This window comes from Rhyacophila brunnea, unplaced genomic scaffold, assembly GCF_057557595.1.
Source record: "Rhyacophila brunnea isolate RB1 unplaced genomic scaffold, BYU_Rbru_1.0 scaffold_14, whole genome shotgun sequence".
NCBI classification, from domain to species: Eukaryota; Metazoa; Arthropoda; class Insecta; order Trichoptera; family Rhyacophilidae; genus Rhyacophila; species Rhyacophila brunnea.
This window is the reverse complement of record NW_028232796.1, coordinates 38,717,108-38,740,339: the sequence shown is the minus strand read 5'-3', so window position 1 is coordinate 38,740,339 and position 23,232 is coordinate 38,717,108. Positions and strand designations below refer to the sequence as shown.

The 23,232-nt window shown below is 35.3% G+C and overlaps 1 protein-coding gene across 1 annotated transcript in view; it reads left to right on the top strand.

Moving 5' to 3' along the window:
* The first annotated feature begins 211 nt into the window (after positions 1-211).
* LOC147075953 (uncharacterized) overlaps positions 212-23,232 on the top strand; it is a 75,530-nt gene continuing 52,509 nt past the window's right edge. Inside the window, exon 1 of the mRNA XM_085942288.1 lies at positions 212-607. The gene's annotated coding sequence lies outside the window, so the exon portion shown is untranslated. The remainder of the gene's footprint in view (positions 608-23,232) is intronic.

Here is a 23,232-nt window from a genome sequence, read left to right as displayed (position 1 = left end):
ACATCTTAATTTCTGTCTAAGAAACGAGACAATAATTACTTTACACTTAAATTTTTGTCTAAAAAAATTATTGGTCATTCAACGTGTACTATATTTTTGGCTGAAATACTATAATTTAGGTGGCTCGGTACAATAATTCCACTTTTAAAATATGGCAACACTGGTCAAGGTTGAGTTTTTATTTTCCTTTCAAATTATCGTAAACTTTTGGAGGAGGAGGGTGATGGTAGCCGCGTGCGTTGCGAATCAACAAAGTTTTGAATTCAATGATTATGTTATTATTTTTTTTTTAAATACATCATCGAAACGAAATAATTTGGAAATAATATATTTATTACTATAATATATCAGGTTTATAAAGCGGGAGTGAGTTTTTGACATCTTAATAGTCGTGTAATGTGATGTGTATGTGACAAAAACTTTTCGATCGACTGTCGCAACTGTCAGACATAACCACAAACTAACTACAACTAAATCGGAGTTTTGAACTACATGCACAACATACGACTAGTTTAGTAGCTGACAATACGATATAACATTAATATATCCAGGACCGCATTAATCACGGAATATTAATAGTGAAATTTTGACGCCTAAAACAAAAGAGGTATGTATTAATTAACTTCCTTGTTGTGAAGGATTCGTTTTGTTCATTTGAACTTGTAGAATGCATTATAATTGTTGGGTTATATTTCAATAATAAAACACGATGGCCTAGTTCTAGTCTAGTCTAGTAGATAGAACGGCGCCGTCTTTATATTAATACGAAGCGTAGTCGCGGGCTCAAAGCCTACAAAAAAAATGCATGTTGTGTTGTGTTTTCAATGTCTATTTTTGGAAAAGTCTTTTAAATACAACCATATTATCTTCTGCTTACCATCGAACACGGTAATTTACTTCTTTATTTGGTTCATTATTATCAATATAATATAAACCCACATTGTTTCGTTGTTAAATAATGTTTAAAATTTGATAATAAATTATGTACTTACTCTAATTTAAATACTATTTTAAAAATGAAATGTAACACTGGTGAAGAATATTTTTTTCTATTAATGGTAAATCTAGTTTTTTAACCACAATGTTTTTGGCACCAGAATAGTATAAAATCTACCTTTGATGCCAATTTATAAATTAAATAATGTATGACGTAAGTAAACACTGTCTAGTAACAATACTTCAAGCTATTTTTATATAATTTGCATTAGTGGTCGCGAAAGCATAATATTATTAAAATGCATAAACCTAATAAACAAATTGCACCACAGGCGATTGATACAATATGTAATAAAATATACATGAGAAAATGTTAGAAATTGTGCCTTTTTATTAGAATTAGAGGATTTAAAGGCTAAATATATAAAATGAAAATAAATAATAAGAATGTCTGTTTCTCCAAAGTTAGTGGCGGACAAAAATAATTTTCGAGCACTTCGGTGTTTGGAAGCCAAAATGATCAGTTGTAGGTATTTAAATATAACATAATAATTAATAATAATCACTTCGAGCTCGGACCCCCCCCAAAAACGGAAAAAAATACAAATTATTTAGGTACTTAAATGTACCGAATACTTATCATTTCATCCTATTCTTCGTTAGGATCTCATGACTGAGGATCGAGACCCGCCTTCTAAAAGGGCTGAGCCCACTTCTCTCGGCATTCTACGACACGCAAGGCCCATGGCCACTGAAAGACCCATGGCACTCATAGATAGGTGCAATTAACTGGGGCATCCAATGTCTGCTTTAATATTGTTATGCGGCATGTCTAAACGACAAGACGGCTCGGACAATACAAATGGATACTAACAATCCTAATAATAAACCTCGCGCATTCGATTACCACTGCGTTGTACACCCACATACCTGCAGGTCAGGTGTTTATCATCATCATCAGCCGGGGTCAATCCACTGCTGGATGAAGGCCTCCCCAAGCTTTCTCCAACTCTCTGTGTCGTTCGCTGCCACGTATTTCCGCCGAACTTTACCAGTTCGTCAATCCAGCGGCTTTTAGGGCGACCCTATGGCCGTTTCGTACCCCTTGGGTACCACTGGATGACGGCATTTGTCCAGCGGCCGTCCTTTCGGCGAGCAATGTGCCCCGCCCATCTCCATTTCAGCTGTTTGGCAACGTCTATTACATCACGCACTCTTGTCTGCTTCCTAACCCATTCGTTCCTTAGACTCAAAGTTTGGAGTATCTGGGTATTGGGAATGTGTCATACAGTGTGCGATATTTCGCAGTTGTAGCGATGAGAAGCTATACGTCGCTTTTTAAAAACCGCACCCCCTTACGCCGCCTCTAAAATCAATTAAAAAATATTATGGATATTTTTTCTCAAATTAATCCCCCCCCAACCATTTTTCTGTGTACGCGCAGTATGGTAAATTTATGTTTGTTTATGTACTCACGGAATATAATAAAGAAGTATCCCCAATGCATAAATTATAAAATTGTTTATTAAAATATTTAAAATCAAGCATAAACAAAAGAAAATTAAAATAACAACATAATTTGAATTTAAATTATGAATTATATGATATAGGAAATGCAATTAAAAACATAATCCAAGATAAAGTGTAGTGGTGTCAACTTTTTCAGTCAGAGTTGCAAGTTTTTTTTTAAGTGTTAATCCTACTTGGAAAAAGGGTCCAAACCCAATCGGGGATGATTATTTTAAGAATAAATCATCAAGTCGTTGAAAATATTCTTTAAGTGCTTTAAAATAAGATAAACCCTTATATTTTCTTTCTATCATCGTGAACCTTTTTCAAGTGTTCTTGTTATCTTGAAATGTCTTGTGAAATATTCGATACCATATTGCAGTGATTTTTAACATTATGGTCGAGAGCAGTGATGTCAATAGACAAAATGCCGCCCCTAGGCAGCGTCAAATGCCACCACATTTTTTATACAGTATTTTTATCATCCTTTCATGATTCCAATATAAATGTGTTGTATGGATACATTACTAACAAAATATAAAACATACAAAATTTAATTTATAAATAATTTTTCGTCAAGAGTAGGGATTTTTTTGACGTTGGTAATTTAGTGGTTTCTTACATGTCATTTTTGCGACATCTACATTAATTTCCACTGTCTTGAGGAATTACGACGGCCAACGCAACTTCCATGCGCACTGGTAATAAGTCAGACTGTAATTATTCGCAAATCTGCTCGTGTCGTTTCTGGTTACCAAAGACGTCGAAGGAAGTAAACTAGACATCGCAAACATGACAAAAAATTACAGACCAGTTATACCTTTAATATTAATTAATACTTTTTGTTTTCGTTATTACTAAGTTTATGTAGCTATTTCTGTATATTCCAAATGATTCTGCCGCCCCCAAGCGACGATCAATCTACCTACCCCACGGGACGTCACTGGTCACCGGTTTTTGTAAAATCTCGGGAACGCCTACCCGAAGATACATAATATAAGATAGGTTTATATCAAGTAAGCAGTGATCTAATATTATATGTGTTGGGTTCCCATATTTGACGATGATAAAAAGAGGACATATTTCATAATCAATAGCCTCCCTATGGTCATAGTCCAATAACGTACGGGATACGATTCCTGGTGATCTCACAATACATGCATCATGCTCCCCACAAGGGGGCTGACAGGGCTCTGGGGGGCCCGGCGTTGCGGGTCGACCTGATAAGTGAGATAAACATACATCTCAAATTTGCCCTAATGGGGAAAAAAGTCTCTATTTTGTTTGATGACTGTGTGTCGATTTTCGATAACTCCATAATTCAAATGGATTTATTCAACAATACAAAAAAATCGCTAAAAATACACCCAATATCCGTAATTTTATCTGAAACAATATTAAAAAAAAAACGATTCTCTAAAAAGTCCCACTGTCTTTCACCCTAGCGATGGGTAGGGGAGCCCGCTTCATGATGTGGGGGCCGTGACTAACGTGACTATACGTCCCGTTTTTAACGGGAACGTCTTGTTTTTAGGTAGCCTATCCAATTGTCCCCAAGCACAGCTTCGGGACGTCAAATGTCCCGTTTTCGGAAAGAGAGCAACCCATGGTAACAAATAGAAATATTTGAATCGGCGAATTTAACCAAAATACCTACGCGGGAAGAAATTCAAAGTGTAATTGATTGATAAGGGATTCATCAATTGTAACCAAGTACAGAAGTATTTGATGAGTGCCTATTCATTATTTCTAATTACATTACACCGCAAAAAGTGATAGGATTGAACACTGAACACACATCTTTTCTCTTATGAAGTTGTGGACGATCGAAAAAACAGTTTTTTTTAATATGATGTTACCGAGGCTTTGAAAAAAACACAGTTGCAAGTCGCAGTTCTTAAGGCGATACATCAGTCAAACGGCAAATAATTTCGAACTATAGGCGCGACCAAATTTTGGACTCGCTGCCATTCGGAGAGAGAACGATGAGCTGCGAACACGTCAATTTGTTTCGTGATGGCGACGGGGGTATTAATTCTTAAATCGTGTAAAGATGACTAAAAACGTTACCCATTTACTTAAAAAAGAAAACATGTCAATGAATATATTATTATTGTTACTAATAGAACAATAAATTATATTTCGTTTGGCATGTGTCATTTGCACCCGCGACCCGCAATCCGCGCATCGCCTAGCCACGATCTTTTTAGACCGTGCCTCAACTGAGGTATAACCTTAAACTGTATTAAAGCAAAGTAGATTTTAAGAAGTCCTGCCAAGAATTTCATTCTTATTTGAAATCAAAACCAAATATAAATAGGTATACTGTTCTTCAGAAAAATACATAGATTGTTTTTCAATTGTTCATTCATGTTCTTTTAATTAATAAATAAAATAAATTAAAAAATATGCGTTTCCTTAAATACTAAAATTAGTGGGACACCTACTAGGCAAAAAATAAATGATCACGTTAGCCATGACATTTTACAATAAAGTATGATTTTCTCAATTCTGAATGTTTCTGTGATACATTTTGCCACAGTACCTAAGTAAACCCCGTGTATGCCAGTGAATGCCACCATATCTCTTTAATTTACCCCGAAATGTAATAATTTTACAATCATCTATTCTCATAATCATATTTATTTATATATATAGTAACGAATACATATTGCAATTTAGAAATACAGTTAGCCGCAAGGGTTCTCAACCGGTCGATCGCGGAGCAAAATTTGGTCGATCCCGATTATTACGATTGTGAATTTTTAAAATAATGATTTCCATATTTTAAATTTACAACCATTGATGGAAAACATAATATAGCCGGTGTAGGCTCAGAGTAATAATATAAAGAGAGTGGGTATTGTTCGGCAAAATGAAACAGTGTTTCTTGCGTACCTAGACAGACATAAATATTGTCGTCATTAGTATGTCTTCCGTAGCATAATGGTTGAATGCGACGAGTTTGGGGCGTTTACCCGTTGGAGATGCCGGGTTCGATTCCCGACCGGTTGGCTTACTTTTTTCAAAAAAGTTTTTTCTATTGTTTGTGATATACTCTCTCAGTGTTTTTCTAAAATTATATAATGTTCAATAATCAGAATGATATATTCTTAAATCTTGTGAATTATTCGTTTGAATAAAAGAAATAGTTAATTCAATTTTATTATTATCAATTTAACTATGAAACGTTATACCATTGTGTTGCTTCTCAGTACGACTACCAAATGTAATCACAATATAGTTATCAATATTTTCTTCTAAATTAACTAAAAATAATTACCACTAACTTTATATTTAACAAAAAAAAAACAATAAATTTCAGCAATACGTGCTCGCAGTGCTGACGACACGGCAGCCGTGTCGGCATTATATGGCCATTCGATATAATTAGCATGTTATTTAAATGTGGTAATTAAATATTAATGAAGTTAACTCATTCACTGCGGACCCGTAGTAATTCAAATCAATATTTAATGGCGACGCGTAATTCAGCCGTAGAAATTCTATGTGCCGAATCATTGCCCACTGAAGAAGGAAGCCGATACATTACACGACTGGTCCGGTTCTACTTTTCGCCCCTCCCGTTGTCTAGGGATGACCTGTCATTGTCTATAGAGTGCTCATACTGACGCGTCTGTCGTGTTGACTTGTCGGAGTATTCTTAGTTTCAGATTATTTTAACGTATCTTGGAGTGGAGACCTTGGAGTTCATCTGATTTAGTGGTTATGTTTTTTTAATAATTATAAGTGACGATCAAAGTGAGTAAATTTCTTCTGTGTATAATATCATAATACACTAGAACGTTTGTCAATGTGACAGTCGATTTTAAACGACAATAACTAATAACTTATTTATACTCTTCAGTCATTATAGAATACTAAACTCTGCTTGCAAGTACGTTATCAATAAGTAGTATGGCAGTGGACCACTCGTTGGTTGTGTAAAAAGTTATGCTCGGGCTTTATTAAGGTGATACATCAGTGAAACGGGAAATAATTGTCAATTATAGGCGCGACGAAATTTTGGACTCGCTGCCATTCGGAGAGAGAACGTGGAGCTGGAAACATGTCAATTTGATTCGTGATGGCGACGGGCGTATTAATTCTTAAATCGTGTAAAGATGACTAAAAACGTTACCCATTTACTTTAAAAAGAAAACATGTCAATGAATATATATTATTGTTACTGATAGAACAATAAACAGAACATTAAATAGACACGTGTTGGATTTATATGACAAATTATATTTCGTTTGACATGCGTCATTTGCACCCGCGACCCGCAATCCGCCGATCGCCTAGCCACGATCTTTTTAGACCGTGCCTCAACTGATGTATAGCCTTAATCTAAAGATCGCGGTGGCCGAATGCTTTCTCACCATACTTAAGGTCCGTTTATGTTCAGGCCTAGGTCGTAGGACAAACTGGTTTGCTAGATTCGTGCTTACCTGTAAATAAAACGGTGAAAAGGACCTTTTTTGTGGTACCTATTATTTGACAATGGTTCTCAGGTAATTTTGCTAGTTTTTGTAAACTTAGTAATAATTGACTTCTTGGAACTTTTTAACATCGGCATTATTCAAAGCCGACTTAAGTACTTTACTATCTTAAGATGGCGCTGCATTATTACAATCAGGGAACTCAGAAATAATGGGAACTGAAATACATAAACTGGTAAGGCGATAGCAGGTAACCGACTCGAGTAAGGAAGAATCCGGGTTAAATTTACAAGAATACGTTTTACGCCGAATACTGAAAACTGCTCTCGGTTTATGGATTTACGCTCATTTAATGTTGGTGTATTACACACACTATTGCACGTGCATAATGCGTGCTTCATTTTCGTAGGACAATTCAAAACCCGGCATCAACATGCGGCGTATTGAATATTGCCTATCGGTATTCTATTTATTTTATTATCAGTTCTGTGATTATAATACAGCACACTTTCGTCGAAATTGGCTATGTGCAACACGTATTCCAATAAACAATATTTTAAATTACTGATTTTAAAAATACGTATTTCTATTTTACGGTCATGTTCTGTACGCAATAATATATACTTTATAATTGCCGTAACTCTGTCGTGAGACTGTTGTCAAGTTTTTTCTCTAATTACAATTAAAATTTAAGTTGTTAAAAAAATTGTGGGTAACCGGACAAAACAGAACATGGCAAAACAGAACAGCCAGGGGAAAAATGAAACATTAATTTTTGTGGAATCTATTTAGGTTAGGTTAGGTCATTATTTCGTTGCACCTAGTCACCCAATCATTTTGAACATATTATTATATTGATTAAGATGAGATATCCTAAGCTTGCCGGCAACACCGAGTTAAGTCCCGTTTATTTGAGGCTTTCTAGCGATTAGGAATGCAGAAATTAGGTATATATTTTGATGTATTATGGCGTATTGAAAATCTGTGCTATTAAAATTCTATCAACACAATAGAGATAGGACACTTTCAATATTAAATTTATATTTTTCCTGAAAAGTCATAGTTATATTTATCGTTGTTCTGTTTTGTCACTGTTCTGTTTTGTCATGGAGGCGTTGACAGCTAAAAATGATTTTATGAATCAATAATGTAACAATATTATATGGTGGTAAACAACTCAATCCATGTCAGCATACTGAACGGCGAAATTAACTATATTACCGGAATTACAAATTCTCTAATAATATCAATTTTCCGGAGTGTCCAATTATTGTAAACTCTAATTATTTCCTAAATTATATTCTTTTCAAGATATTATTTCGATTGTGAGTAAGTACATCAATAAATAGCGGATCATAATTCATTGGACATGTCACTCAAATATAGGTTCCCGGCCTGTTACAATCTCACTCTTATATATCGCACCGCACAACATCTCATCCTACCGAGATTCGGACCTCGAAACAGTATCATTAGTACTGTAACCACAGAATACAGAACAGCTAGGCTATATTATTCAATACGCCGTATGTTGATGCAGTGTTTTGAATGTGTGAGTGTCCTACGAAAATGAAACACGCATTATGCACGTGCAATAGTGTGTGTTGTACACCAACATTAAATGAGCGTAAATGCATAAACCGAGACCAGTATTCGGCGTAAAACGTATTCTTGACACGTGTGTAAGTTTAACCCGGATTCTTCCTTACTCGAGTCGGTTACCTGCTATCGCCTTACCCGTTATGTATTTCAGTTCCCATTATTTCTGAGTTCTCTGACTGGAACATACTTTTGTACCGACTGTTTACGCTGCAAATAAAACTCGCTCCAACATCCATCGGAGCGGAGCAACCTCCAAATCTCGACTTCTCATCTCTCCTTCTGACGACTCATCTTAAATTTACACAACAAATCTTAACTTAGATTATTCAGTAAGTAAGTACTTATTCTAAATAAATAAGTATTTTATTTATTGATATAAAAACATTCATTACAATAATACAGTGGGATGTTGGTCAATTATTAACTTACTTATTGATTCATTTGTTATACTTGTAAGTTATAATTACTTACATAATATTATGTTTTATAACAGGGTCCTCGAAGTACTATAATATTATTGTCTACATTTTATCTTAGGTTCAGTCAAGATAATTATTATATTAAAAGCTCGCTAGTTTTTTTTTCCAACATTTGAGCTTTAATGTGATGTTTGCTCATTTCAAAATACAATTATTTTTTTATTATATTATTTTTAAAAAAATAATTTTTAAAATGAAATACGTTTTGTGTGTGAATTTGGAAAATGAAAATTCAACTGTATGTTAAAAGACACATGAGACATGCACCTACGAAACAGTTTATCAAAATTTTCTTCTACCTTTTGCTTCTACCGACCCATTATTTCTATTCATCGCCCCCCAATTAATTTTGAGGCTAATACCTCCAACTTTGGGAAACGCAGACACAAAATAAACGAGCCTTTTAAAAAATTGTCATGCGGAAGAGGAACTCTCGCAGCGAACTCGGCCAGCGCCGGCACACCAAGGCGTATGCGACTCGAATGCGAGTATGCGATGGCCGATGATTTATGATTATTAATCTACTCCCACCAATTTATTTTCCTCACCAACTGCGAACATGTCCAGTCTTGTATTGACGCGATGAATCACAATCTATCTATACTGTTACAAGTCACAACATGTCAATACAAGCCACAACATAGCGATAAGACTTAAAAAAATAAGTACGTACTTACATAATAGAAGTTCAATTTTTTCCAACTGTTGCAGTTACACTTTTTCAGTCATACTTCTTTGTTTTCGTTGAATTGAGAATTCTTACATAAATTATTACACATTGTGTAAAGCCGCGTTGACACGGTCCAAGTACGATCCAAGTAGACTTGGATAGGAATAATTGGTATGAAGATGTCTCATCCAAGTGACAGCTTCATACTATTTATTCCTATCCAAGCAAACTTGGATGACACTCGATCCAAGTACACTTGGACCGAGTGCCGTCCAAGTGCACTCGTATGTGACATCTTCATACTAATTATTCCTATCCAAGCTACTTGGACCGCGTCCTACTCATCCAAGTTAACTTGGATAGGAATAAATAGTATGGAGCTGTCACTTGGATAGGAATAAATAGTATGAAGCTGTCACTTGGATGAGACATCTTCATACTAATTATTCCTATCCAAGTCTACTTGGATCGTACTTGGACCGTGTCAACGCGGCTTTAGTTAGTTTTTTTTTTAAATTAATTTAGCAAACCCTGCCTAACCAAACCATAATCGATAAAAAATATTCATCCATACAATGATGTACCTACCTACTTATGTTTTAATGTCATAATTTTACCTATTTTATAGATAAAGAATATTTTTTTACTATTATCTACTATGGCTTGCATTAGGCAGGGTTTAATTGAATTTTAAAAACTAACAAAACACTATCTACACTTTGTAGTATTAGTTCAATGACAACAATTAATACGCTTGACTGACAAAGTTTAGTGTGCTCTATTTATATCGGATCTGGCCTACCTCCACCCTTCACCACTGCTTACTTGTACTTACTAAATTTTCGTTATTACTTAAACAAATCTGTTCTTACTATGAATTATTATTTGTGCAAATCACTAAAAAGAAGAAAATTTGGCGAGTCATTAGCTATGCGCAGTGATGCCAACTGTGGTTGACAAAAACATGCCAGACGGGGAATGAAAACAAGCTATAGGTATGGCATAAAAAAAGCTAGATTTTGTGAAAATAAAATTGCAAGGAAATTTACTTACTTATTCTATCTAACAAGAACGAAGTCAGTACCTACCTACCTTTGAGTTCGTGTATCGAAAAATGTCTATACGTGTAAAAACCACACATTTTAACAGAAATGTAGTTATTTCAAAATTATCAAGTAGGTACCTACCTATATTCAATATTCAGCATTCAGTGGTTTCCAAACTTTATGTTACTACGCCTCCCTTTTAAAAAATCTAATCTTGGCGCCTCCCTCCCTTTATTTCGTATAATACAGACACCTTTTTAAATAGTCAAAAATGTACTAAGTAATATAAAAATAAAAAATATATATAAAAATAAACAAGGTTTTACTAAGTACTTATATTATATTCATTTTTAAATTAATTTGTTTTTCATGCGATGAATGTGCTTGTTTGCCCAATCAATTTCAATGGTAGTCAATCCAAATTCATCACCGTTCATTGACAAATGTATTCTATCATGGACCCCACATCCTGAAGCGGCCTCCCAGGCCAGGATCTTTAACGGGCCCACCTACCTGTCGCTGAGGTTAAGGGCAGTGTGGTGCTCTAATGTAGTGTTTCCTAAATTATACATGGGAGTTATCATTTAAGTATATCAATCAACATATAGGTATAAATTGCATCGCACAACCTCATGTTTAAAATATTTAATAGCCCTTAAACAAGACTTTTTTTTACTATTAGAGTAAATTTTTGATGTGTATTAATCTCACTTAGCTGGAACACCCGCCACGCCGGACCCTCCTATGCCCGGGGCCCTAGGCTCGAGCTCTGTCAGCCCACCCTTGTGGGGGTCATGGATTTTATATCCACGCGAACTTTGTAAAATCGAGATCTTATAAATAAATAATATGAAAAGTGTATTAGCAAACTATCCAAGTGCTCAGTAAATAGATTTTTGTTTGCTTCAATATATAATCTGGCGCAAAAATCATTTAAAAATGGAAACATGACGAACTTACTGTGTTTGTAATTTTGATTTTCAAAAATTTTATGAATGCCTTCACTTTGTCTTTTTAAATCAGTGAATGCATTAGTGGTCCTTGCATTGATTTATTCACTCATTTTTTTTTTAAATTTCCACCAAATATACAAGTTTAACAACAAAGTTATCGTTCCTAAACAAATTTGCCTCCAATTTCAACATTATGATTTGACCCTTTTATTTCATTTTTCCACGAGATAACCAGCGCGCTTCACAATTGTATAGAAGTGAGGTATTATAAAATTAGTCTCCATATTTTCAGACTGTTTTTTTATATATAGTTTGTAACTAGCGGCCGTTTTATAAACTATGCAACTGCAAACCTGTGGCTACATTACCTAATTGTGTTAAACTTTTCGCGCCTTCCGGTTTGGAAATCGCTGCATATTGTGTCAACGGCATTCAAGTTTCGTTTTATGTTTGAAGACGAGAGTAGGGAATCCAATCCCGGGATCCCGAGCTATTTTCGATACCTATGAATCCTGGGATTGATAAACATAATCCCGGGATTTCGGGATTGATTTTTTTATCAATTTTTATGGAAAATATAACAGAAAAAATACTTTTAATACAAAATAACTTGATGTGTAGGTTGCCGATTCATTTTATTTTTTCACATAGATTATTGAAAATGAGAAAGATTGGTAAAAAAACAATGCTTCGCACTTTTAACAAAGTAATTCCACCATGATATCATACGTTTTACTGCAGTTTCATATTTGGCTGACTAATTAGATTTATGAAGCGGAAAGGCCATAAGTACGCCATGATTATTTGCTTTACTATTTTAAATCTCGCTGATTTATTCATTATGTCTTTACTATCAGAAATAGCAATCTCATATTAAATTCACATTATTATTTATATTACAATATTATTTACTCCATTAAACTTGTGTATTTCCAAGATTTAACGTATACAATATTAACACTAAATGTCTTAAATAGTATAAATTATACTAGATTTATTTTTGACCGATTTTATCAATGTTATTTGTAAATATAAAAATTTTATATTAACAATGGAAAAAAATCCCAATCCCGGGACCAGTCCCGGGATCCCGGGATTGTCAAATTGTAATCCCGAAATCCCGGGATCAGAATTTTGGCTCGGGATTGGATTCCCTAGACGAGAGGTCTTTGTAGGATAGGCAGAGAATTAAAGATCATACCGTCTCTGTTCTGGCAGAACACACTGACTGGAGAATACTAGTTTTGAGTAATTTGACTTTGAAGTTGTTAAAATGTTTGAAGTGGTCTATCATGTGAGTTTATTAAGTAATCGTAAAAAGGATGACTTTAAAATAAAGACTGTTTGAAATAAGGAACATTTTGGTATAACTAACTCAATAAGTATGTCATTTTTTCGAATTAGTGTCTTCTGCCAGAACAGTGACGATACATTTACGATGATAGTTAAATTAGTATTTTATATTTATGTACGCAAATTCGAAGTAATACACAAATACATTAAATAATTCATAAAAATGTTTCATTGTGTTTTATTTCTTACTAAACAGGTACCTACCGACCTACCTGTATTTTTTATAGCCCCTCGACTTGGGCGTGCTTTGTATTATGTTTCAAATGTATTTATTTTTGTCTGCGAAACCTTTTGAATACTTTGTTTAAGCGCTCAGGTGCTTCGCTAGTCCTGAGCTAGATGCTATGCTTGTCTACTAAAAACACTATTGCCACATTGCATGCTTTAGGTACAAATTCATTTGACATTTGCGAGCGCTCGAGTCAATAACGATATTATGTCACTCTCAAAACTAACCAGAAAGCTACTTCTCACAGGGAATTTTAATTTAAAATTTTGAAAGTTGTGTGCGTACTGTCAATTATTCATAACCCCAAACTATACGGTGTTTTACGTTTGTCATACTGAAGAAACATCCGCCATCTTGCAAAATCCATAGACAATGGCAAAATCTAGGTGACACAATAAAAATAACCAACACGTCGGGAGACTCACGAGGTGACTCTAATCACGTAGCGAGGTGCGAAGCGTGCAGTGTGGCCATTGCGATAGAATAGTGTGCGTTCGTTCACTAGGATATAATATTGTCACCTAGCAAGACGTATCGACTGCATTCCGTGTGTTGAACCATTGTACAAAAAGCCACTGTTCGAAATGTAGGTAATCTGCTATATTAATCATAAAAGTTACCTTCTAATACCATCAGTGGAAATATAAAAAGTGTTTATATATAAATGATCCCGCCGTTCCATAACACACGCTATGCCGTGTCCACACTGGCAACCTCGTTAAATTTTACGATAATATTATCGTATTATGGACCCGGCACCATCGTGTTGCTTCTCAGTACGACCACCAAATTTGAAAACAAGATAGTTAACCACATGTTCTACTAAATAACTAAAAATAATTATCATCAACTTTATATTTAACACAAAGACAATAAATTTCAGCAACACATGCTCGCAGTGTTTAAATACTTAAATGCACGGAATCCGTCAAATCCATATTTACCGGCGACGTTTTCAAAAAATATTTAAATTAGCCGTAAAAATTCTATCTTACTCTAACACATGGAGCGGAGATTAATAATAATTATAATCGTGCCGAATGCTTATTCACTCGCACTTATAATTCGTTTTTGTTCAGGTCTTGGAATTACTTAATTATGGCGTAAATAGCGAAAGTATAACTAGCGACCCCTTAGGTAAAGACCAATTTTATCTACGAAGTTAATTACATACTTTATTAATGTGGAAGTAGAAAATTTCCATTCGTACGTACCTAAGTCTATTGCAAAATTTCAATCAAGAAAAACAACAATAATTCGCATCTAACCACGTGTGTACAGTCCTACAAACTTATCTGAAGAACGGTCAAAAATGGAACTACTATATGGACGCCATTTTGAAAACGTCATTCGAATGTCAGATTCTGTCCAATTGCCTGTCTTGATTGGGTAGTTTTCGACTGTGGCTCCCCCATCCATTATTCAGATAAGTTCGTAGGTCTGTAACAAATAAATCCCTATGATGTTAGTCAGTGATTTACTAACCGTGTTTCGCGAGCTGTTTTAGGGCTTGCGCAGACAGAGAGCGGTCAGGCGGTCTGCGTTCCGCGTTCGGAGTTCTGCGTTCTTTGTACTGTATGGACTTCATACTGTATGGGTACACAGCCGGCGGTCAGACCGCGCCGGTCAATTGGAACGCTAGCGTTCTAGAGTCCTATTCCCGGAATTACAAATAACGCCGTACCTCCCGTCCAGTCCCGTCATAGGAATTTGAGCAGTCACACAACATAGAGCGAAACCACACGAGGGAGTGAGTACGCAACAGCGGTGCTTTCTCACTTCCACTCGCAGTCGGAATATAGCGGTCTCGCATTATGCAGCGCCTGTGTCACTACAACGTTTGTAAACAAATGGAACGCTTATTGTTGACCGCCACCTGTCTGCTGTCCCTGAACGCTAGCGGTCAACGGTCGGTTGAACGCAGAACTCCGACCGCTCTCTGTCTGCGCAAGCCCTTAGGGGTCAGCGACAATTCACAGACTTGCAAAAAATATGATAGAAAACGTTTTTTAATGCGTACCTACTTGAGAGATGTTAAAATATTTAAAGTAAACTACACCCGATCCTCTTTTTGCACGGGGGATACGTTCCAAAGACAACCGTGCAAAACAAAAAAAACCGTGTAAAAAAAGATAAGGTGCCCATACAAAAATGGTAGATAGGTTCCAATACTTAAAAATCAACTCAAAATAAGAAATTCTTCAAACTCAAAAATATATCGAATTTATTTATTATTTATACATAAAAATACATAGTTTTCGATTTAAATTAAATTTAGCTAAGAGAAATATTCATGCAGTGTCGCTACTTGACAATAAACGTGCCCGTTTACTGATGTTTTTCGCTGGCGAAAAATCACTCATCGCTGGAAATATTTAATTACGCTGACGCCGAAGCACGCGGCCCTTCTCTCGTATCAAACCCAAAGTGACTGACGGTGGGGCGGCATCCGGTGACGACATATGTATGCACCAGTAGCGTGCGGTCCATTGCAACGCAATTTTTAAAAATAAATATGTACACACATTTACGTATTTTTAAACCGTGTTAAAGCAAAAAAATCAGTGTAAATAAAAAATAATCCGTTACTTTTTTAAACCGTGTTATTTCGAAACCGTGCAAATAGAGGATCGGGTGTATGTATTTTAAACAATGAAGCATTTTGAATGTTGCTGGGCTAGATATCACATCATAATTTATTATAGTGAAGTGTAACTGGCGTATGCATATAACAGCAAACTGCATTCAAGCTATTTAATGCAAATTTGCATGCATAAACCTAAATAGAATCCGTTGAATAGTGACGTCACGTCGCTGACGTAGTACGCGTCATGCCGTGACTAATGTTACCAACTTTTAAATTTTGATTCCCCGATAATTAATTTAAAATTTTGAAATTGTGAATAGCTGTAATAATATGCGAACGGTACCATATAAATGTATTAATTATAAATGAATAATTATCATGAACTTTAAATAATTTATTTGTTATAATATCATATTTATTTTATACTTCTTAATGCGCAAAAGGATAAAGTATACCCAGTAAACATTTCCATAATATGGCAATACAGCTTCGCGGGCTCATTGACAATATTGACATTTCCATCGATCCTCGATATCTGTATACATTTTTAGCATTTTTACCATCATGAATCCATCTATAGCCCAACGACGACGGGCAGTTAACTTCAATCAAGACGAAGTAAACCTACTAATCGCTTGTTGTGATGAACTCATTTTAGACGTATATTAAAGTGACACTGACAGATCGCGCCGATCACCGCCATTTTAAGTTTGGTGCGCATGTCTGTACGCATCTTCGTGACGTATGATTTTTTTATAGTTTTCTTATTCGGCCGATAAACCACTAACTGCGTTGAGTGCGGTTCGAGACTATGAATACGGCTGTAAGATAGTGAGAGTTTTACTTGGAAGGTGCGTTTTTCTAGCAGGAACTAATTAAGGAATACCAATTGAGGTAATGATCAGTTGTTGAGGCCTAATTATACCAACCTAACCCAACCCAACCAGATTGAACGATCTCATATGCGTCAGTGCTAATGAACGTATTAGCAGGAAACCACAAAATAAATACCGCCCACTCTCTTTAACGTATTGGCACCCACACACACATGAGAAATTCTCCTATTTGAAAACCTACTAAACTTGCTATTCCACCATATTAGGGCATTCATCGAAAAATTCTGGTATAAAATGTGTTAAGAGCGTACTTCAGTGAAACGGCAAATAATTTTCAACAGTAGGTGCGACGAAATTTCTCACTAGCTAGTCGCCAATCGGAGACTGACACGAGGTGTGAGCACGTCGATTTGTTTTGTCATGTCGTCGGATGAAAATATTCTTAAACCGTGCAAAGATGACTAAAAAACTTTACGTAGTGTACTTAAAAAAGAAAACATGTCAATGAATATACTATTATTATTAGTAATATAACAATAAACATAACATTAAATGGACGCATGATGGATTTTTATGACAAATTATATTTCGTTCGGCACGCGTCATTTGCAGAATCCGCGCATCGCCTAGCCACGATCTTTTTAGACCATGCCTCAACTGAGGTAAGTATATAATATAGGGTACTGTTCGGTTATACGGAATACAGCGGAAAACACATTTTGAAAATAGCCGATAAACTGGATTATTTGTTAGGTTAACCTAACCAAACCTAACCCAACCTAACCTAACCTAAACTAACCCAAACTAACAAATAATCCAGTATATCGGGTATTTTCAAAATGCGTTTCCGCTGTATTCCGTATAACCGAAGAGTACTTAATATAGCCTTAAGAAAGAAGTTCTCCACATATTTAATATAATACACAGCAGGAATTCTTACCAACCAGTAAACATGGATTTAAAGAAAATATCTAAAAAAGTACCGTTTTTTATTTTAAATATTTTTTTAATTTTTAGTTTATGACACCTGTTAATTGAATCTTTAGTCCAATATTATTTATTAAAACAGTCACTGCATAGAAAAAAATAAGTATGTATTCATGTTTCCAACCAAGTTTTAAATGAAATGCACTTAAAAATCTATGATACCAAGGTTATATGACCTTTTTTATCAGCGATGAGATTGGAAATATTTCCAAACCTTTGAAGCGATTTTAGATACATGATAATACTGGGAACAGTTTTATTAAAAAATATTTGTATTTTGACACATAGGAATAAGAAATCGTAGATAACTTTTGAAACAAGCCACTCGCACATCACAACTCGCCTCGTGTGCCTGACCGCCATAAATCAAAACTTCCGAGAACGGGCGGCCAGTGTTGCATGAGACAGCTCGCACATCTATCTAACGACAGTCGCGCGTAGCCTTCGAAACGTATTGATATTTCAATGCGGTCATCGGCGGCGGTATAGGAATGACAAATTCGTATGTGTTTCTTTGTGACTTCGACCCTCCGACTCGGAGCCCGAGAAGGATGCAACATCAATCTGCGAATCAACGCGTGTTATGTTGTTTCGGCATTTGTCAATATTTTTCACATATTTTATGGGTTATCATATGAAAATAGATTATGCTGTATAACACAAGCAGTTATTTTTAAAAAAATTATTAGGACGTAATTGGTTTTTTATTTAGCACAAAATTCTGAAGAAAAATAAATGAAAGTTTTTATTTATTGAACTTTGAACCTCCCTATCTCCCTTTAAATATTTTTGTTTTCTTTTCTGTATTTTAAATGATATTAAAGCAGTACTTACTTCTTTTAATTATGTTCAAACAATCGAGTGATTTAAACCAAAGCCGACTTAAGTACCTACAAGCCGAAGCATTCGAAAAATTTCCGGCAGCGAGTGGTCTTACCTCTCCTGCCCCTTCCGCTGCTGTCTATAGGTGACCTATCATTATTCTATAGATTGCTTATACTGACGTGTCGTTCACTCGTCAGAGCATTTTTATTGATTTCGTTAAAAACTGATAAAGTATATTAACCTATTAGTAAGTAACGTAACTATATTAGTGGTTTTGTGTTATTAATAATTGGAAGTGCCAACCAAAGTAAGTAAACTTATTCTGTGTATAATATAAAGATTATGGTCAAATTGACAGTCAGTTCTAAACGACAATAACTAATAACTAAGCAATACATATTATTTTAGGCGAAGACGTTGTTTTTCTCGTAAAATTATAAATGCGGTTTACGCCAGTTTTAGGTTATGTTTATGAAAGTTTTAAAATACTATTGCAAATCGATATTTCCAGCTGTCTTGCCATATGGAATGGTTTGATTTTCATAGATGAGTTACATGTATAGCTCAATTACAAACGTAATGTATAGCCCAATGCTACATATTATCACAGGTTTTTTGTATCAAGGAATAGTCTCACATTCACAGCTGATAATAGCAGGAATGTATATTTGTAAATAACACTGATATGTGATACATTAGATTTGCGAATTCAATTCGAAACGAGAGAGAGCTTATCATTATGTGGTTTTGCAAATCAATATGCCAGGTAATCTGGGATCTGATGTTGACAGCTGAAAAAAATAAATGGGACCACTCGGTTGAGAAATATGCTTGTGCACAAAGATATGCTCAGGCTTTGTATCTTAAGACTATTTAAACACATTCTTTTTGAGTTATTAATATTTGATTGTTTACAATTTAGTATTCTAAATATATTATAAAATATTAAGATTCATGTTAAGATCAGTGAGACCGCAAATAATTTTCAACTATAGGTGCGACGAAATTTCGGACTGGCTGCCCATCGGAGAGCGAAAGTAGAGCTGTGAACACGTCAATTTGTTTTGTGATGGCGTAGGGGGAATTAATTCTTAAATCGTGCAAAGATGACTAAAAAACGTAACCAATTTAGGTACATGTTTTATTTTTAAAGTAAACGGCTAACGTTTTTAGTCATCTTTACATGATTTAAGTATTGTCCGTCGTCCCCCGTCGCCATGACGAAACAAATTGACGCGTTCCAAGCTCGACGTTCTTTCTCCGAATGGCAGCGAGTCCAAAATTTCTTCGCGCCTATAGTTGGAAATTATTTGCCGTTTCACTGATGTATCGCCTTAAAGAACCGTGGCATCCGCTGTATAATCAAAAACCACAATAAAATTAAATATGAAACAAATAACATTATATTGGTTTATAGATAAGACCCATTTCCGGTTAGTATATAAGCTCATACAAATGACGTTTATGTGTCATTGCCTTTGTAACCAAAGTTAGTGAGGGATTCTAGGATTCTCAGAGTAATGATATAAATAGAGAAGGCCTGTTTTTCGGCAAAATGAAACCGTGTTTCTAGCGTACAACGCACAGTAGAACAACGATTTTATTATTATCGACTTAAGGTGATACATCAGTGAAACGGCAAATAATTTTCAACTACTGGCGCGACGAAATTTTGGATTCGCTCGCATTCAGTGAGAGAACGTCAAGCTGGAGACACATCATTTTGTTTCTTGATGGCGACGGGCCAATTAATTCTTAAATCGTGTAAAGATTACTAAAAACGTTACCCATTTACTTTTAAAAGAAAACATGTCAATGAATATATTATTATTGTTACTAATAGAACAATAAACAAAACATAAAATGGACGTATGTTGGATTTATATGACAAATTATATTTCGTTTGACAGGCGTCATTTGCACCCGCGACCCGCAATCCGCGCATCGCCTAGCCACGATCTTTTTAGACCGTGCCTCAACTGATGTACAGCCTTAACAATGCAACGTTATACCATCGTGTTGCTTCTTAGTACAACTAAGAAATTTAAACACAACATAGTTAACCATAATAATTGTTCCAGTTCATAGTTAAACACAAAAACAATAAATTTCAGCAACACTTGCTCGCAGTTTTTAAATGCATGTAATCAGCCAAATCAATTTTTTCCGGCGACGTTTTCAAACTTTTTAAATTCAGCCGTGGAAATTCTATCTTACGCTAACGCATAGAGCGGAGATATAAGCGTGCCTAATGCTTACTCACTCGTAATATGGTTCGTTTTTGTTCAGGCCTTGGTAGGATTACTTTTCTTGAATAAGCTTTCATTATTCGCATGTATAATCCTTCTCTTTATTAAAATGTAATATATATATATATAATAGATTATGTTATGGACAATGGCAGCGTTGCCAACATCGGTATGTGTCTAGCTTGCAAAAATGCATGTAGCTTATGGCGTTTTTATTAGCGTTGATGCCTTTAACAGCTTTAAATGTACTGCAAATGAGCTAGATATTTAATTTATTTATTCAGATTTAATGAAGGTAGGACTTCAACGGTACTTGAGAAATAAAACAACACAATGAAGCAATATGAGCATTCTTGGCGTTATAGGTATCAGATATAATAATTTAAAGTGTGCTTGGGCACGTGGCATCGCATTGACGATTATTGGAGGATTCTACTCTCTGCTATTACGTAATTATTAGATACGTATTATAGGTTGTTAGATAAATAAATTATTTTTTGTCAATTTTAAAATGAGTTTCTGGGTAAATGTGGTGTGATTTTTTTGCACTTTTTTGGATAGGCAAAAAGGTAAGTATTGAAATTTTATTTTCACAAAATCTAGCGTTTCTTCCTGCCAAATAGCTTGTGTTCGTACCCCGTCTGGCATGTTTTTAGCAACGACAGGTTGGCAACAATGGACAATAAGTTGATCGAGTGTTGGTTGAGTAAGTCTGATTTGATACAATGTTTGAATGCAGATGTGTCCTTAAAGTTGAGTTAAAACTAAGTTGAAAAGTTATTTTGATTCTATATAAAACAAACATTATTAATATTACGCATGGCATTCTCAGACGTTTGATAAGAAAAGTGGATACCAATAAAACAATATCCGTTAGATAGAAGTTTGAAATAATGAGCGATGAAGATACATTGTATTCAGAAGAACAATGGTGCGATAAAGCAAATCTTTATCAAATGCATTACCAGCCATTCATTATGCATGCTTATCAATTCTTAATAAGACTACAAAGATAGGCTCAAAGCTGCGGAGCTATAACACTACTCTCCCTTCGAGATATATGTTACACAATCATTTTGATTGAATCTATAAAGTAATGTCACTCTATTATGCTGTCAGTTGACTTACAACTCACTTGAGTTTACTCAATGACATAACATATGGCCAACTTTAAATAGCAATTGCACAGAACAATTTTATTCAGCTACCAACTCGATCGTATTGACTGTCGACGCTTGATTTGATTGGTTCATGATTTACGCTCAGTTGCTTGTATTGACATTAATAAGTTTATGGGGTAACCAACTCAATCCGTGTCAGCATATTAATCGGCGATATTAAATAACTGACGGCAATTACAAATTCTTTAATATTCATTTTCCGTAGTCCAATTATGGCAAACTCAGTAAATAGCTTACTGCAATTATAATTTCCGCAATATCAAGTTTTCCTCAGTCAGTTATATCCAATGACGTAAACTCCATATGGAGTTGCTGACTCTATTGTCATAATTATTTCCTACATATTCTTTTCAAGATATTATTTTGATTGTGAGTACGTCAATAAATAGCGGATCATACTTCATTGGACATGTCACTCGAATATAAGTTCCCGGTCTGTTAGTATCTCAGTCTCTGTATCGCTCCGCACAACAGTATCATAAGTATTTTAACATAACTACTGTAACATACTCTTGTACCGACTGTTTACGCTGCAAATAAAATTCGCTCCTCCATCCATCGGAGCAACCATCAAATCTCGGCTTACTCATCCACAACACCATTTGAGCTTTAGTAATGTACGTCGCCGCCTACTATGCAATGTGTATTTTGTTTCTGTCACGGCGTTTAAAAATTCCACAATGTTACAATAACAGACCTCAGTTGTATAATTAAGATGTGTAAGTCTATCAGAATATGAAACGTTTTCTTATGCTCAAAATACAATGGCAGATGGCGTCTGGCCCGATCGTCTGCCACGATTGCCAAACTCTATTATCTATGGTTTTCCGGGATCGTGAACGATCGTGAGCCAATCGGAACCAATCCTATTTCCGTCTCGAAGATTGCCGAGAACGTACGAAAATATCTGAAGCTACCGCCCGCTTGCCAGTTTATGTTTGACAGCTGAGTTTTGACGTAAAATTGCGATGGAAAACTGTTCAGTGTACCCACCAATCTGACGAAGTAATAGTTTTCGGTCAACCTATATTATTAATAATAGCAACACTATGTTTATTTTATACCAATCAAAAGCAAAGACTAACGCGATCGAATCGTTGCGTGTGATTGCTTATAGTGTAAAGACGTTGTTCACGACGATCGGCGTGGATCGTTGGATCTGGTTGGATCTGCGCGTCTGCCAATGTTATTAAGCATTTAGCGTGGTAGGTATATCCGTAACAAAATCTGACAAGTGCTACCGATTTCCACACTTACCTCGCGGACTCCCGCACTTTTCCGGGTATAATACCCAGACACTCCACACTTTGAGTCTAGCTATGAACATTTCACCTGGGGCCTTATGTTC